The sequence below is a fragment of the Euprymna scolopes genome, chromosome 20, assembly GCF_053919585.1.
Source record: "Euprymna scolopes isolate OS-2025 chromosome 20, ASM5391958v1, whole genome shotgun sequence".
Classification (NCBI taxonomy): Eukaryota; Metazoa; Mollusca; class Cephalopoda; order Sepiida; family Sepiolidae; genus Euprymna; species Euprymna scolopes.
In genome coordinates, this window is record NC_136501.1 from 22590608 (window position 1) to 22607142 (window position 16535).

Consider the following 16535-nt stretch of genomic DNA (forward strand, 5'->3'; position numbering starts at 1 on the left):
GCCCCTGGGGGAGGGGCATAGGCTATCTACAACTTTTGTAGATGCTTTTGTAGCGAAGCGTTCTTTTTACAGGGTGAGGGTGCTGGCTCCACGCCCAACCTTCCCAGAAGGTACATACAGCGCCTAGCCTTCCCATGTGGTCACCCATCTGGTACTGGCCAGGCTCAATGTTGCTTAACTTTGGTGATCTGGCGAGAACCGGTGTGTCAACATGATTGTGCCGTACCCAACCGAGTCCATAGGAAATGAAATTACACACATGTGACGTCACGTGTGTTACATGGCAAAATATCACTTCAAAATCTTCAATAATCAATGGATTTCATACAATGCTACAAAAGATTTATTCATTGAGAAATTTTAAGTTGAAAATAATAACGCACATCCTGATTTCTTCCAATATTTACCATTGATGGACTTGGTTTTCCGATCGCATTCTCTGGCCGATATGCAATTATATCAGCTTTTTTTTTTTTTTTTTTTTTTTTTGGCAAGTACCATTGACCTTTTCTGGAATCCTTCATTACTGATACGTCTATATCAATATCTATAATTGCTGAAACTTCACTAGGAAATAAACTTTCTATTCAATTTTTTTTGTTCTAATTGAACATTAAAAAAAAAAAAATTCCATGCTAAAATAGGATATTATTGAACACACACACATAATTGCCATATATAAAACCATGAAATTTGAACAAGACTATTGTAAGACTAGAAGACTCCATAAAAATTTAGAAAAACACATTTTTATAAAAAAATAAATGCACAATTCACATTGTTTACATATTTTTCAAATATTCTGAATGTAATGCATGTGACGCTAGAAACAAGACTGTTATAACAAATGGTCATAGGTATGTTTTTTTAATGCACTACATGAAAGAGTAATGCCTTCAGACTAAACAATCAAAAAAAAAAAAAAAAGAGTAAAGTATTATAAGGGCGATTTATTTAATAAATGTTATAGTTGAAAACCTTTCTTAACTAACACATGACATAGAATGGCCCTACACCATATCATCGTTATATTTTCCCCATTACCGCTATTTTCACTTTGACACATTCTTCCATTTTCTACACTGATTTTCTGTACCTACCTCCACGCGTTCCTCTTTTACAACCCCCCCCATTTTAGTCATCCCCATCACTCTCCTTTAGCTTATAACGGACACTCCATCTCCCTACATTTTGTATTGCTTTTATACTTCATCTATCTTCCCCCTATGTTTTATTTTTTTTTTTCTACATTTCCACCCCAATGTACCGAAGGTAGGTGTCGCATTTCTCTAAATTTGTAACCTAAGCACCCTTTTCTTTTACCGATGAGAAGCATTAGGCTTCGAAATGCCTAAGTATAAAGAGAGTTTATAACCCGTATTTCTATTGATGCTTCTCCTTATTGAACTGACTATATCAATAGTTACTTCCTCTTGTCTTAAATTTCATATATATATATGTGTGTGTGTGTGTGTGTGTGTGTGTGTGTGTGTGTGTGTGTGTATTAGGTTAAGAAAGTTCTTACAAAATTTTTAATTTTGATTTCAAATGATGTATTTTCGAATAAGTTTTCGTTATAATACCTTTATTTTATATATCACTTTAAAGAGCGTTTTTCACTATCTAATCGTTTAAGTTCCAATTGTTTTAAAACAGTTATGTCTTCTTTTCAGAACGTTGAATACAAGATGGGAAAAAGCAAATTCGCACAATTTTCTTATTTCAATTCAAATTAGATCAGAAAGCTGCTGAAGAGCTTACAATATCAATGAAGTTTTTTGGCCCAGGTACCATTACTGAACACACAATACAATGGTGGTTTAAGAAATTCCATGGCAGTGACGAGTTTTGAAGACGATGAGTCGGCCATCAGATGTTGACAACAATCAAGAGCTTTAGTCGGAACCAATCCACGCACAACTGTTTGAGAACTTGCTTCTGAATTAGACATACCTATACAACAATTTTCAACCACTTGAGAGATCGGAAAAAAAGCAAAAAAACTTGGTAAATGAGTGCTTCATGAATTGGACAACAACCAAACAAAAAAAATGCTGTTATATGTCATCTTCCCTTATTTTATGTAACAAGAATGAACTATTTCTCGACCGGATTGTGACTTGTGATGAAAAGTGAGTTCTTTCCGACAACCAGTGATGCTTAGTTCAGTGGTTAGACATCAATGAAACTCCACAACACTTCCCGAAGCCAGAGTTGCACCAAAAGAAGGTCATATTGATTGTTTGGTGATCTACTACTGGTTTCATCCATTAGTTTTTTTGTTTTTTTTTAATTCAGGCAAAACCATTATGGCAAAGTACTGTCAACAAATGAATGAAATGCATCAGAAACTTCGACAACAACACCCAGAATTAGTCAACAGAAAAGACCCAATTCTCCGCTACGACAATACCTGACTACACATTGCTAAATTGACCCTGCAGAATTTGAATGCATTGGGCTACGAAACACTGCCTCATCCGTCATACTCTCCAGGCTTCTCACCTATCGACTACCAGTTTTTCCCGCATCTCGACAACTTTCTGTGTGAGAAATGCTTAAAAAATCTAAGCGATATTAAAAACGCCTTCAGCAACTTCATTGCCACCAGAACGTAAGATTTTTACGTTACTGGCATAAATACACTTGTTTTGTGTTGGTAAAAGTGTGTTGATTCTGATGGTGCTTATTTTGATCAATAAAATTTTTGTTTGAGCCGAGATACGTTCATCTGAATTAAAAATTTAAAAACCACAATAACTTTTTTTTTCTTTTACAAAGAAATCACCACTTATCAAGGCCCAGAGACCCCTCGAGGATAAGGGTTAAAGAGTGTAAAGTGGTCAAAAGGATTATATCATAGTAATCGTTAGAAGTGTAAATTTGGTAAATTGGATTACTTAAAGAGAACGGCTCATCAAGAACTTGTTTACATTGGACTTGAAGATGACCATACTGTAGTCAGCTGGAAAGCAAGTAAACGGAAGTCATCCTGATACACACACACACACAAGCTCTTGATATATCTAAAGTATTTGACAGGGTCTGGCATAAAGAACTACTTCTTAAGATTACCAGTTACAGAATAGCTGGAAACGTCCTCTCAGTCATAAAATCCTTACTCTCTAAAAGGTTTATTAAGGTAGTCGTTGATGGGCAGAAATCCAAATGCTGTTGTGCCCTAGGGATCCATCCTGGGCTCAACTCTCTTACTGATCTTCATCAATGACCTCCCAAACCACATTCTTCCTTCATTTGTCAACATCTATGCAGACACTACTACAGTATATGGCAACACTTTTAAGACTGTCAAAGATCAGGATGTTTCTCATAACCTCTCTGACCTTCAGTTAGTGGTGCAGTGGGATAAAAGGCTTGGTATCTTCAATTCATGCAAAACCAAGCTTGTCTTTTAACCAGTCAACACTGATACCCAGTTGGCCCCAGTTAAAATAAACGGCACCCATCTTGAAGAAACATACCGTTTCAACAAAGTTCTGGGACTGACATTTACTCTCAACTTGAAATGAAAGATCTACATCAGATCCATTTCACTGGATAAATGATGAGATTGTTCTACGCCCAGAAGGTACCTCACTCCCAACGCAATCATCTGCCTGTACAAGAATCAAATACGTTCAAAGATGGAGTATGTCTGCCACATCTGGGGTGGAGCTCCTAAGACTACCCTTTCCTAACTTGACAGTGTACAAAACCATCCATGGAATTTAGTGGTTGAGGGCGATTTCGCTTCTCTACTTCCTCTTTCTCAAAGAAATAATGTTGCGAGTCTGTCTTTGCTCTATCATTACTTCTATGGTAAGTGCTCGACTGAGCTCCAATCTATGGTCTCTCCCTATAAAACGTTTGCAACAAATACTTGCCTGGCTGCAACAACTGCTAAAATCTTTCCTCACCCCTTATTGGTGCCTAGAACTAAACGAGAAATCCATGGGCAAAGTTTCTTTTGCAGAACTGCCCGTCTCTGGAATGCAATACTATGTGTCTACTTCCCGACTGACTATAACAGGTTGTCATTAAATCTAAGATGAATAAATTCCTATTGAGCCATTCTCTAAAATAATGTTTGCCCTACCATATATATATATATACTAGCAAAAGTACCCGTTATTGACTGGGTTAAAAAACAGCCTATAGAAAATGGACTCTGATTTATGAAAGTATGATAGGTTATGAAAAGGAGGGGTTGTAAAGAGATAGCTTCGAATTTGGGGGTATCAAAACCAAAGCAAAATATGATGAGAGTAAAAATAAAATAGATAAACCCCATAATTTATTATACCATACCTGTTCACACTGAAACACTTATCACAATATTCTGTGGATCTATATTAAAATACATTGTTAAACTTTGTGACATATTTCCATTCTATGGAGGTCAGGCGTGAACGAACACCCCATAATTTTATTATACCATATTTCTTCAAACTGAAACATAATTATCAAAGTATACTTACGCAGATAGATATGAAAAGTCTTTATTAAAGTCAGTGCCTATTTCCATTCTATGGAGGCCAGGCGCGAACGTAGACCCCACAATTTTACTATACCATCCCTATTTAAGTTAAAACATACTCATCAAAGTATTATTATGTACATCTATATCAAAAACACTTGTAAACGTTTTTTTTTTAAATTTTTTATTTCCATACTTTGTGGACCAGGCGTGAATGCAGACCCCACAATTTTAATGAATCATCATTCTGCCAGATCAAACATACCCATTCTTGTGTCTTGATACATCTTCTTTTATTATATGTGATCATTTTTCTATAATAGTCAACCATATAGGAGCCTATTCGTGACCAGACACAGACGTTCAGCTTTATATATATATATATATATATATATATATATATACGACTAGAGTGCCATTAGCTAGAATCTAACCCAAAACATACAACTCTCCAGCCTCATTCCTTAACCTCTGAACCATGCCCATATATATATATATATATATATATATATATATATATATACGCGTGAGGTGCTTTAAATAAGTTTCCAGACTTTTTTGTATGGGCACTTTTACTGACAGTACAGATATTAAACTGTAGTTCGCTTTGAAGTAATCTCCTTCAGCTGTAATGCACTTGTACCATTCCAACAACTTTTGGAAAGCCTGTGGAAGTTCTTTTGTATGATGTATGTCAATGATCCTCATCACAGCCTCTTTCATCTCCCAACTGTCTCATAATGACAGCCTCTAAGGTTTTCTTTGAGCTTAGGGAATAACCAAAAGTCGCAGGAGGCAAGGTCTGGACTATAGGGAGGGTGACGCTTGATGCTTATCTTGGTCAAATAGTCTGTGACAAAGATGGAGTTGTGGACTGGTGCACTGTTTTGGTGGAAGTGCTGTCCTCTTCCGACGGAACCTCTTCCTAAACTCCTTTAAAACCTCAAAAGAGTATTTCTTGATGACTGTCATGCTCATGCTGTCAAAAAAAGGATCATCATAAGTTTCTGGGTGGATTTGGTTTATCTGGCCTTTCTTGGGTCTGGGAGAGCCAGTATGCTTCCACTGGGAACTCATAGCAGTAGATCATCACAGGTCACCAGAGCATCTAGAACTGCATGATCTGAACTGATCAGCTGGACCATCTCCCTGCTGTTATGATATCTTTCTTACTGATCTCCACTGCGCTCCCGTGGGCAAACTTTGCACAATTCTTCCGCATTTTCAGGTCCTCATGAATATTTGTGTGCACAGTTCCCACACTAACATCAAACTGTGCACTTATTGTCTCTATAGACACACGGCGGTCCTTATCCATGAAATTCTTTGGCAAATCAACTCTGGTGTTCTGACTTCCTTACTCCTCCCACACATTTCATCATCCCTCACAGACTCTCTGCCTTCCATGAATCTCTTATGCCAATCAGACTTATGCTCAATTCATGCAAGGTGATCCAAAAAGCAGGCTGAAGCATTATATATATATATATATATATATATATATATATTGCACTTGACATATCTAAGGCCTTTGATAGGGTATGGCATGAAGGTTTACTTCACAAGATATCTAGCTATGGTATAGCTGGAAATGTCTTCTCAATTATTAAATCATTTCTTTCTAATAGGTTCATAAGAGTAGTAGTTGATGGGCAAAAATCAGAAGCTCGCAGTATTAATGCTGGAGTCCCTCAGGGGTCCATCCTGGGCCAAACTCTTTTCCTGATCTACATTAATGATCTTCCACATCACATCCTTACATCATTTGTAGACATTTATGCTGACGACACTACCATTTATGTGGTACAATGGGAAAAGGAGTGGCTGGTTACTTTTAATGCATCTAAAACCAAGCTTCTCTCTTCACATCATCAACGTTCTGATCCCTATCTGGCATCAGTTGAAATGAATGGCTCTCGTCTTCAGGAGGCCTCAAGTTTTGACACGCTTTTGGGCTTGACCTTTACTCCTGATCTTAAATGAAACAGGTACATCAAATCTGTTGCCAAGGCCACTGGAAAAATGGTGGGATCCTTCTATTGATCCAGTAGATATCTCACTGCTGATGCAATTCTCTATCTATATAAGAGCCAGGTACGTCCAAGGATGGAATACTGTTGCCACATCTGGGCAGGAGCTGCTAGAAAGGTCTTTTCCTGCATTGACAAAGTTCAAAATAGACTTCGCAGTCTCGTAGGAGATGTCCTTTTCTCTTCCCTGCAACCTCTATCTCACAGAAGAGATATTGCAAGTTTGTCTCTGCTGTATCGTTATTTTCATGGAAAGTGTTCGACTGAACTTCAGTCTATGGTCCCCCCTCGCCAAACTTTCACAAGAAACACTCGTCTAGCTGAAAACACTATCAATAATTCCCCCCACTCGTTATCTGTGCCTAAAACTAAATGTAGATTCCATGAACAAAGCTTCTTTCTTAGAACTGCACGCCTGTGGAATTGTCTTCCATTTTCCTGCTTTCCAGCTGACTTCAAGTCTAACGTGAACAAGTTCTTGATGAGCCATCCCACTTGTTAACAAATATACTGAATTTCCATTACTAACAATTACTATATTATCCAATTTCTACTGTACACTGTTTAACCCTTATCCTCGAGTGGCCTCTTGGCCTTGATAAGTGGTGATGCCTATGTAAAAAAAGAAAAAGAAAAAAGAAAAATATATAATTAAATAATAATTATAGCACACACACACACACACATACATATATATATTAGCAGGGGCCTGTGTACTGTTCATAACTTGCCCTGTGTGTGAATATCCTTTATGTAAAATTTCAAACATTTAGACCAAAAATTGACTGAGTAATTTGGTAGAGACTGCAGACAGGTTTTTTGTTTTTTTTTAACTTTCATCCCAATTTTGACCCCCTAACATTTATTGTTTTAGTATCGAATCAAAATAAACAGTTTGACCCATGTCCAAGTTACCTACATCTAAAATTTCAACTGTTTAGACCCAAAATTGGCTGAGGAGTTTGGTAGACTCTGCAAAGGTCAACTCTTTCAACTTTGATCTTTTGGCAGCACAATTTTCGCCCAAAAACTGATTAAAATGCTTGGCACATGTCTGAATACCCGTTATGTAAAATTTCAAATATTTAGCCCAAAATTTGGCGGAGTAGTTTGCTAGAGACCGCAGGTCAAATCTTTTGAACTTTGACAGCTCAAATTTTCGACCCAAACCGCTTAAAAAGCTTGCCCTATCTCTGAATACCCTTTATGTAAAATTTCACATGTTTAGACGCAGAGGTCAAGTATTTTTAAACTTTGACTCCAATTTTGACCCCTTAACATTCATTGTTTTGGTCTCAAATAAAATTTAAAAGTTTGACCCATGTCCAAGTAACCTACATTTAAAGTTTCAAGTGTTTAGACCCAAAATTGGCAGAGGAGTTTGGTAGAGTTTTCAATGGTTAAATCGTTGAACTTTGACCCCTTAACAGCAAAATTTCTGTCAGAAAACCGATTAAAAAGATTTTCCCAAATCTCAATACTCCTTAAGCCAAATCTCGAGTCTGTAGACTGAAAATTGACAGAGTACTTTGGTAGGAAAATGTATACACACACAGACAATTTCATTTTTATATATATACTAGCATTTCAGCCTGGCGTTGCCCGGGTGTTTGGAGGTGTATGTTGAGCAAAAAAAAAAAGAAAAAAAGTAAGTGGTCAATTTTTTTAAACTTTGACCCCTATTATAACCCCTTAACATTTATTGTTTTGCGCTCAAATCAAGTTATTAAGTTAGATCCATGTCCAAGGAACCTATATCTAAAATTTCAAGTGTTTAGACCCAAAATTGTAAAAGGAGTTTGGTAGAGTTCTCAAAGGTCAAATCGCTGAATTTTGACTCCTTAACAGCCAAATTTCTGGCCGAAAACTGATCACATAGATTTTCCCCAATCTTAGTACTGTATCCTGTATATCAAATTTTGAGTCTATAGACTTAAAATTGACAGAGTTATTGCATCGAGAAATGTACACACACAGACAGACACACAGATACACAGGCACGTTCACTTTTATAGATATATAGATAGATAATTAAATAATAACTATTCATTTATACCTGCAGACACTAGTGTTTCCTGATTACGCCCTCATCAAAGTAGGGGTGTAAATTCTATGTCAGTCATGAGATTCGAACTCATCCACGAAGCCACCTTTTGCTTCATTTACCAAGCCTTTACCTCAGGGCCATCCAACAATTGCTACAGGAATGGAGGGAATGGAGCAAAAGGTGGCTGCGTGGTTGGGTTCGGATCTCATGACTGGCATGAATTGTTTCCCTACACTGATGATTGCGTAAGTATGAAACACTAGTGTCTGTAGGTATAAATGAATAATTATATATGTATCTTTTTCCTGGCTGGTTCCAAGGATTCGAGAATCAATGAGAAGGTTGTCCCTGGGGACATGCCCTCTGGTGACTGTGCAGACCGATCCTCAACATACACACTCTGTGACATCCAGGGCATGGGAATCCCTGGGAAGAGGGGTTCTGAGCAAATGATGCTTATATTTAAGGAAATGTTAGGTTATCACAATGCAAAGAATGGAATATTGTTGGTGTTATATATATATATATATATATATATATATATATATATGGTATTTATTTATATCAATAATAAGGCTTACTTGAAAAGTCAAACTTCTACAGTGATATATTGTACGTAACATTGTTCCATAATATATTTCGAGGAAAGTTCTCTTTTTCAAAGTGTGCTGAAAAAAAAACAAACAAAAAAAAAAAAACGAATGCTGCAAAACTTTATTTCAATTGATCGAAAACATGTCTACAGTCAAACACAAAAAAATGTATAGAGAAACCACACGGAACAACCTACCCCCTTCCCTTCCACACAAGTAAAATCAGGCTTGATATCACTTTATAATGATGAACCCGACTTTCCCCAAAAGAGGACGTGTCTGCTTTCAAACAAACATACAAAGATTTATGAAACTCTAGTGATGTCATAACCCTCTTCCACTCACTTTAAATTGCATCACCCGCACCCCCCCACTCGTTAGGTCATTATTTGTTATATTATTACAAAAAAAAAAAAAAAAAAAAATTCAGCTCCATTTGCGACATCATCTCCATTCATTACATTTCTAAATATTTTTACTTACATTAATTTTTTTGTAAATATCCATAAATGAATCCATGAAATATCGCTACATTTGTTTATATAACATGTACTAGGAAAAAGGATGACGTCATAAAGGATAGACGATAGTTTTATGCTGTCATCTATCTCTTTTGTGACGTCACAAAGTGAGCACGCTGAAAAGATAACAAGACCCAGTTTTAGTAGTACATAGATTACCGGTGACCTTTACTCTTATATCGATAAAGTACTTTTATTTTATTTCCGCTTTTTCGAATCATTCCTTCTCTGTTCCTCCTCTTTATAACACCATTCAGTATACACAACGTTTTTTTGTGACGTGATACACAATGTACGATAATAAACGTCATTCATTTTCTACACCACTTATGCATTTAGCTTTCTGGCCAAGATCACAATGTAGTATCTGGGTACACGTGTAGAAAACAATTACTGACAGGTTTTGGATAAAATAACCAATTTGTGTGCACAAAGTGTAAGACAATCGAGATGGATTAGAACTTGAATGTGGAAAAAATATATCTGGATAGCAAAGCTATTGATGCCATTGAGAAGTTTTGTTATCTTGGTGATATTATTGGAGCAGATGCTATTATGAATGCAGGAATTAAAAATGGCTCTAGGGAACTACAATGACTTAACTAGTAGAATCTTACCACTGTCAACCAAGGGAAGGGCCTATCAGGTTTGTGTATGCAATGTGTTAATGCATGAAAGAAAAATCTGTCAGTGAGGGTTGAAGATATGCGTTGCATAGCAAGAAATAATATGAAAATGATACGATGAATGTGTGATGCGAGTATGGTTAAACTAACATTTCCTTGGGTAAATTTGACATTCTGTTGTCAAAACTTCCAACTCCAAATTCGACATTATTTCAACTTGATTTGCATATCACTACGTACATAGCATGCCTTCTTCCAACTCATTGTTCTGTTAGCTTCACATTTGTTTTTATTACGACCCTTTGAAGCACGCACACCACACATGCCAGTCAAATGAATTACGATTTACTCTACAGTCGTAAAACCATATTTAGTTCTGATGACCTCAGATGAAGATTAAATCTTAAGAGTAAGTATAAGGAGATGGTAACAGAACAGGAGACTTTGTTGGTTTGGTTACATTAAAAGAATTCATGAGACTTCTTGGGTTACTATTATAGAATGATTGAGATGGCCAGAAAAGGTCAATGAAATCATGACAGGAAGTGACAAAGATGGATGTAAGAGAAAGAGGGATAAATGAAGATTTACTCAGAGATCAGTTACTTTGAAAGTCAATTACCAGAATGTCAAATCAATCATCATGATGTATCTCCCACGATTTCCCCTTAGCATAAAGTAAGATTCTCCTGTAACAGTAACTGAATCGTTTAATCCTGTAACAGTAACTGAATCCTTTCAATTCACATTATTGTAAAAAACAAAACAATGTAAACAAATGAAAACGTGAACAGCAACAATTTGCCCCCATCTTCATGATGGGTGACTAAGAGGATCTAGTCAAATACAGGCTAGTCTCACTCACTTCTGTAGTCTGCAAAATCTTTGGGATTCTTCTGAAGCCAGTGATGATATCCCATCTCTTAATCACACTATCAATTTATCAAATCCAATGTGACTTCATGTTTAAATAAGTAGCACACCTTTCCTTAGTCGATGAGGTATGGACGAAGAGACTGACGAGTGTTGATTACAAACGGCACCAACGATCTTGATGAAGTCTGAGTGTGGCCTCCAAGTTCTATACAAGTTTAGTTCCACTAAAGAATGCTGTTCACTCTACACTCTGAAACAATAGAGAAGAGGGTTGGTGAGCTTATGTCCTAGGTGACGAGAGGTGACATTTACATTAGCTAATGTTGCAGAAATCCTGATTAATCAATCTCCTTATAGAGGAATGACCAACATCTTCCTATTGCTGTACCTATCTTTGGTGAAAACCTATTCTTGACCAATCTTCATCGCTATATTTCGTTTGGAATATCAAACACCTGGAGCAAGTTCAGACAGAGGCCGTCGAGGTAAATGGTCCATAGGCAACACACAATCATTGGAGATTCTCAACCTGTACTTGCTGGAGTTTAAGTGACTGTGTGGTGATCTCATCTTCTCTTTAAATGTGTAGTCATGACAACGTGTCTCATGATCCCTTCATCACACCAGCTTAGCCTCCTCAGGCCAAGTTATTAGGATGAAAACAAACAAGAAAATGAATCATTATTTTCATCTGTATAACTTGCAAAATAAAAAATCACTATCATACAAAATATTACATAAATCCAATTTTCTATTTTACTTACGCATAGAGCTCTGTTGATTTTGAAAGCTAGAGAGGGGGGGGGTCGAAGATCTTTCTAATGGTATACGAAACTTTGCGATTACTTTTAGCTGGAATCTTTTGCCAAAATACCGCATTCACACCATGCAGTTCCTATTTCCAATGCCTCCCTACGGGACAGAGTTAGACACCAGGGTCGTTTTTTAATGCGGAGAAAAGGAACAAAAATAAAAATTGCTCCTTCACTGAGAGAGAACAAGAAATTGAAGTGCAGCAACTGAAGAACAAATACTACACTTTGATCTTGCCCCGGATGTGACAAATATATGTACAGATATATCATATCCTTTTTCTCCCTTTTTAAAAAAACATTAAATTCATACCAATTTTTTAATTGCAACTTCAAGGTAAGTTTTTGTTAAATGCGTGTATTTAAATTTTTAAGAATTAAATATTCTTTACTTCTTTGAATGTTTCATAATAAATAGAAATTTCGATAGATTTAAATATATTTCGTCCAAATTTCGAAAAAATAAATAGGGAGGTGGGACACGCATTAAAAAAAAAAAAAAACGTATTTCTATTCATATATCTTGCGGAAACTGCATTTTATATATAATTTCATTTTAAAATGGATAAATGTTGAAAATTTCACGAAAATCTTACCATAAGTTGATTTTTGCTAGATTTATTAAACATGGGTACGTTTTCACGTTCGGACTGCCTACTATATAAGAACGTTATTTTAAAGCGCCAATTATGTAAACACGATTTTCGTCTCACAATTTCATTATTTTCGTACGCTGAAAATTTTTTTTTTTTTTTTAAATTATTACTAGTTTATTTTGCCCTTCTTTTAAATGGTACAAAAGTTATATTGATAATATTAACTTATAATAAAGTCACATTGTGTATCATATGGGGGGGGGTTAATTCTGTGGTGAATTTTGGAGGTGCCTACTACTAATTTTTTTTTCTGTATTCAAAGTTATTCCATTTCACTCCATGTTCATAAATAAAGATTCTAACGTTAATCGAAGCGTGAGTACATTTTGACATTTTTTAGACATCCTGTATATATAAGAATTAGGCCTATCGACACTTCATTATAAGTGAATCTTTTTCTTTCTTCGTATTTTTTAACGCTATTGATCTAAAAGGTATTTGATTAGTTATGTCCCTTGAACACTAAATATTAACCGTCATTGTAAAGATGATTTAAAAAAAAAATTTTTTTTTTAATTAAATCGAATCTATAGACCTCAACAAGAGGGCAAAGGTGAGTTTGCAATATGGGGGAAAATCGCCTTAAGAAAAAAAGAAAAAAGAAAAAAAGGCATCTGGACTAAAAACATAAAAACGTATAAAAAAAATCAGTGTTTTTTGTTTTTATGATTTGTCCTATTCTTAGCAATTAATATGAAGACAATCGAAATATGTACAAGAAATTCTATCGACAAGAAAACGTATACGCGCATATACGTCAGCTATGTATGCCTTATACACGATAACCCTTAACACGTGGCAATAATTGTCTCGAGAACGAAAACCTACGCCCGGATCAGGTTCGTTGATACAAGGGCCCCGTATTGATAATCCTTTTGTTTAATAGCACCAAAATAAACAATACTTTCAAACCAAACATTACTTCTTATTCGCCAGTTTAAAGGTTTCAAATCACCTAAATTTTGAGAGCCATGATGTGAATGCGGCAGAAGCTTTATATCGTGGCCCTACAGACGGACAAATAGAAAATCGTGTTCGCCTTCAATTTAAGCTAAAAGCCCCAAAATGTCAAGTTTTAGTTCATTTAGTTACAAGAGAAACTTTTTATCGGCGCGGGCCTCAGTCGTGTCGTGTTTTGGTAACATTCTGAAATTATCGAGCATTTTTGTTTTCAAAGTCCCTTGTTGCTAACTTAATTGAATGTTGCCCGATTTTAGATTTAAAAGAAATAAAAATCGCAACTTTTGCCCTAATTATTACTTCCTCTTGTTTAACAGTCAACTTTCAACGTATAAATAATGGGTATGTGTACAGTTTAATCAAGACATTAAGAAAATGAAAATATCGAAAAAAGTGTATATTGTACGTATCCGTTATAGAACGAAGTTCCGGGGGGGGGGAAATTCACTTAATTTCATCAAGTATTATTATTATTTTTTTTTTTTACAACTAAAAAACAATTTGTTATGATACCGAGCAAGAGGTTCGATTTTTAGGAAGAAAAGCTGGTATTAAAGATGAGGAGGGAGTGTCGGCGCTTTAAATTAAGTTATCTCCCCGTGGCGTGTTAAAAAAATTCAAATATGGTTGACTTCAACGCGCTGTCATAAAAACGTGTTTTTTTTTCCGCTGTAAAAACAATAACAGCAACAACAACAAAACTACTCGATCAAATTAAGTGCTTTTTTCAATATTTCCAGTTTTTTAACGTCTTGATTAAACTGTACAAGTACTAAATCATGTATAAACAATTTTTGAAAAACATTCCCGTCCAACCTCATTTCTTTCAAATGCAAAATAACTTCAAAAAGACTAAGTTGTGGCGATTTTCATCGTACATGTACGTTAAAAAAGGAGAACAAATACACCCCTCCCAATATAGTCGCCATGTTTATAAACCCAGTCGAAAAACGAAAAGGAAGCATAAACAACTTTATTTTACAGACAAGGAATCGATACAAAAAAAAATGGCATTACATGTGTGTGTGTGGGGGGGGGGAGAGAGAGAGAGAGAGAGAGAGAGAGACAGACAGACAGAGAGGAGAGGAGGGGGAGGGCCCCTCTGAGAGGGGCCCCCTCTCCCTCTCAGGAGGGGGTATTACCGTTAACCACCTCCTCCATGATCAAATAATTTACGTGACTGAATTAGGATTTAACAATTTAGTAAATTGTTACGTAATTTGTATTATTCGGGTTATTGATATCATCTTAAGTATTATTCTCACAACGTTTCGTCGTTTCAGCCGACGTAACCGCCGACTGTATCTTGTCGAACTCTGCAATTTTTCTGCACGAAATTTCGAATGGAGCCCTTTATTTAATTCCACAAAGGCAGCATGTTCCGTTGACCATGTCCGGGTTAAAAGGCTGAAGTAATTCGCAATTATATTCTTAATACAAATAATCTATAAACACACACACACACACACGTTTACATAATTTTCCCGGACTTGAAAAAATAAGTTCCATGTCCCTTAAATTCGACATTTGCGTGGACATTACTTTTTTAGTAGTTACTGGAATTTCAGTTTAGGTATTTCTTCCGCTTTCTTAAAAATGTGTAAACCCAACCTTGACACCATTTTATACAGCCCCCACCCACCATCACTACCAATAATATCACCAGAGAACAGAAAGTTTTGTTTTAATTTAAATTTGTTTTAATAGTTAAACATGAATAAAATACCGGAAAATACCGTAATATGTGATTTGGATAAGAACAAGCGAAATGTGATACACTTTATTCACACAACGATGATGATGATGATGATTATCAGCATCATAGGAATAATTCGATATTATAATTGGTGGGCGTGGCTTTATTCACTCATTCCAATGTTATTCTTCCTTTTCATCCTTCCATTGACAGCGTAACTTTTTAGCGCGTAACATAAATCTACATTTTTTTCTAAATAAAACAATATACAACAAGTATCAAAACTTATCTTTGTATATTAGTTTTAATACGATCGCGTGTTTGCCCAAATGTTACCTTACACTACAAGAAAACACTGACCACTCTAATTTGTTTTTTTTTAAGGGTTATTCGAGGTCGCTGACAACGAATCTGATAATCAAACCTGCCGAAAATTTACTGTTTGCATGGTATGAACCAGTGAACCACTAGACTTTGGGACTATTTTGTACAATTTCGCCGTCTTCGGTACTGTTTTTCTTACATGATACGACACGTTTGTGAGCGAACGGGCGCAGTGAAGTGTCTTATCACATCGCGTAGGAATCTTTCTAATAAAAAGTTTAAAAAAAAAAAAAAAAAATGTGGTTGACTGGTTGTTTCATTTTTTTTGTCTTACGTAGTTTTTAATGCTTTTTTTAATTGATCCAAAAATAAAGTTTTTACGAGCAGCTTGCAAAAACATAAGCAGCAAACACAGCTTTATGTTTTTCGTTCTATTTTTAGGGGGGGGTATTCCATTAACAAGTGCTTCTGCAGTTTAATTAACCGTTTTTTCGTAAGTAACGCGACGACATTTTTTATTCGTTTCAAATGTATTTTTTAACGTCTTCAAAACGTTTCGGTGCTTCTTTATTATAATAACAAAAAATACTGAATTTTAAAGTAAAACAAAAGGTACCTACGTAATTATCAGGTCTCAAATAGTAACATCCAAAAATCATGAAAATGAAAACCGATAGGGTAGAAAATTAATTATTCATGAAAAAAAAAAACAAAAAAAACATTTGTAAAACCTAGTTTTCTGATTTCAAAACCCACCGATTGGAATTGGAGAGTTAACAGGGGAGGTAATTAAGTTTTCAATTTCTCTGAAATCTTATGCTAATTTCAAAAAATAGTAATTTCGATAAGTATTTGAAAATAGAAATAGCTATAAAAAAAATCACTAATTAGGTATATGTTATGTTTTTTTGGTAAAA

General features: G+C 35.6%; 1 protein-coding gene across 3 annotated transcripts in view; it reads right to left on the bottom strand.

Annotated features, from left to right (window-relative positions):
- LOC145241355 (uncharacterized) overlaps positions 1 to 16535 on the bottom strand; it is a 79161-nt gene that overhangs the window by 39708 nt on the left and 22918 nt on the right. The window contains exon 1 of one of the 3 annotated variants that reach the window (XM_080104227.1): positions 16239 to 16360. The exons of the other annotated variants lie outside the window; for them this stretch is intronic. The gene's annotated coding sequence lies outside the window, so the exon portion shown is untranslated. Of the gene's footprint in view, positions 1 to 16238; positions 16361 to 16535 lie in introns of those variants that run through there. 3 annotated transcript variants of the gene reach the window in all.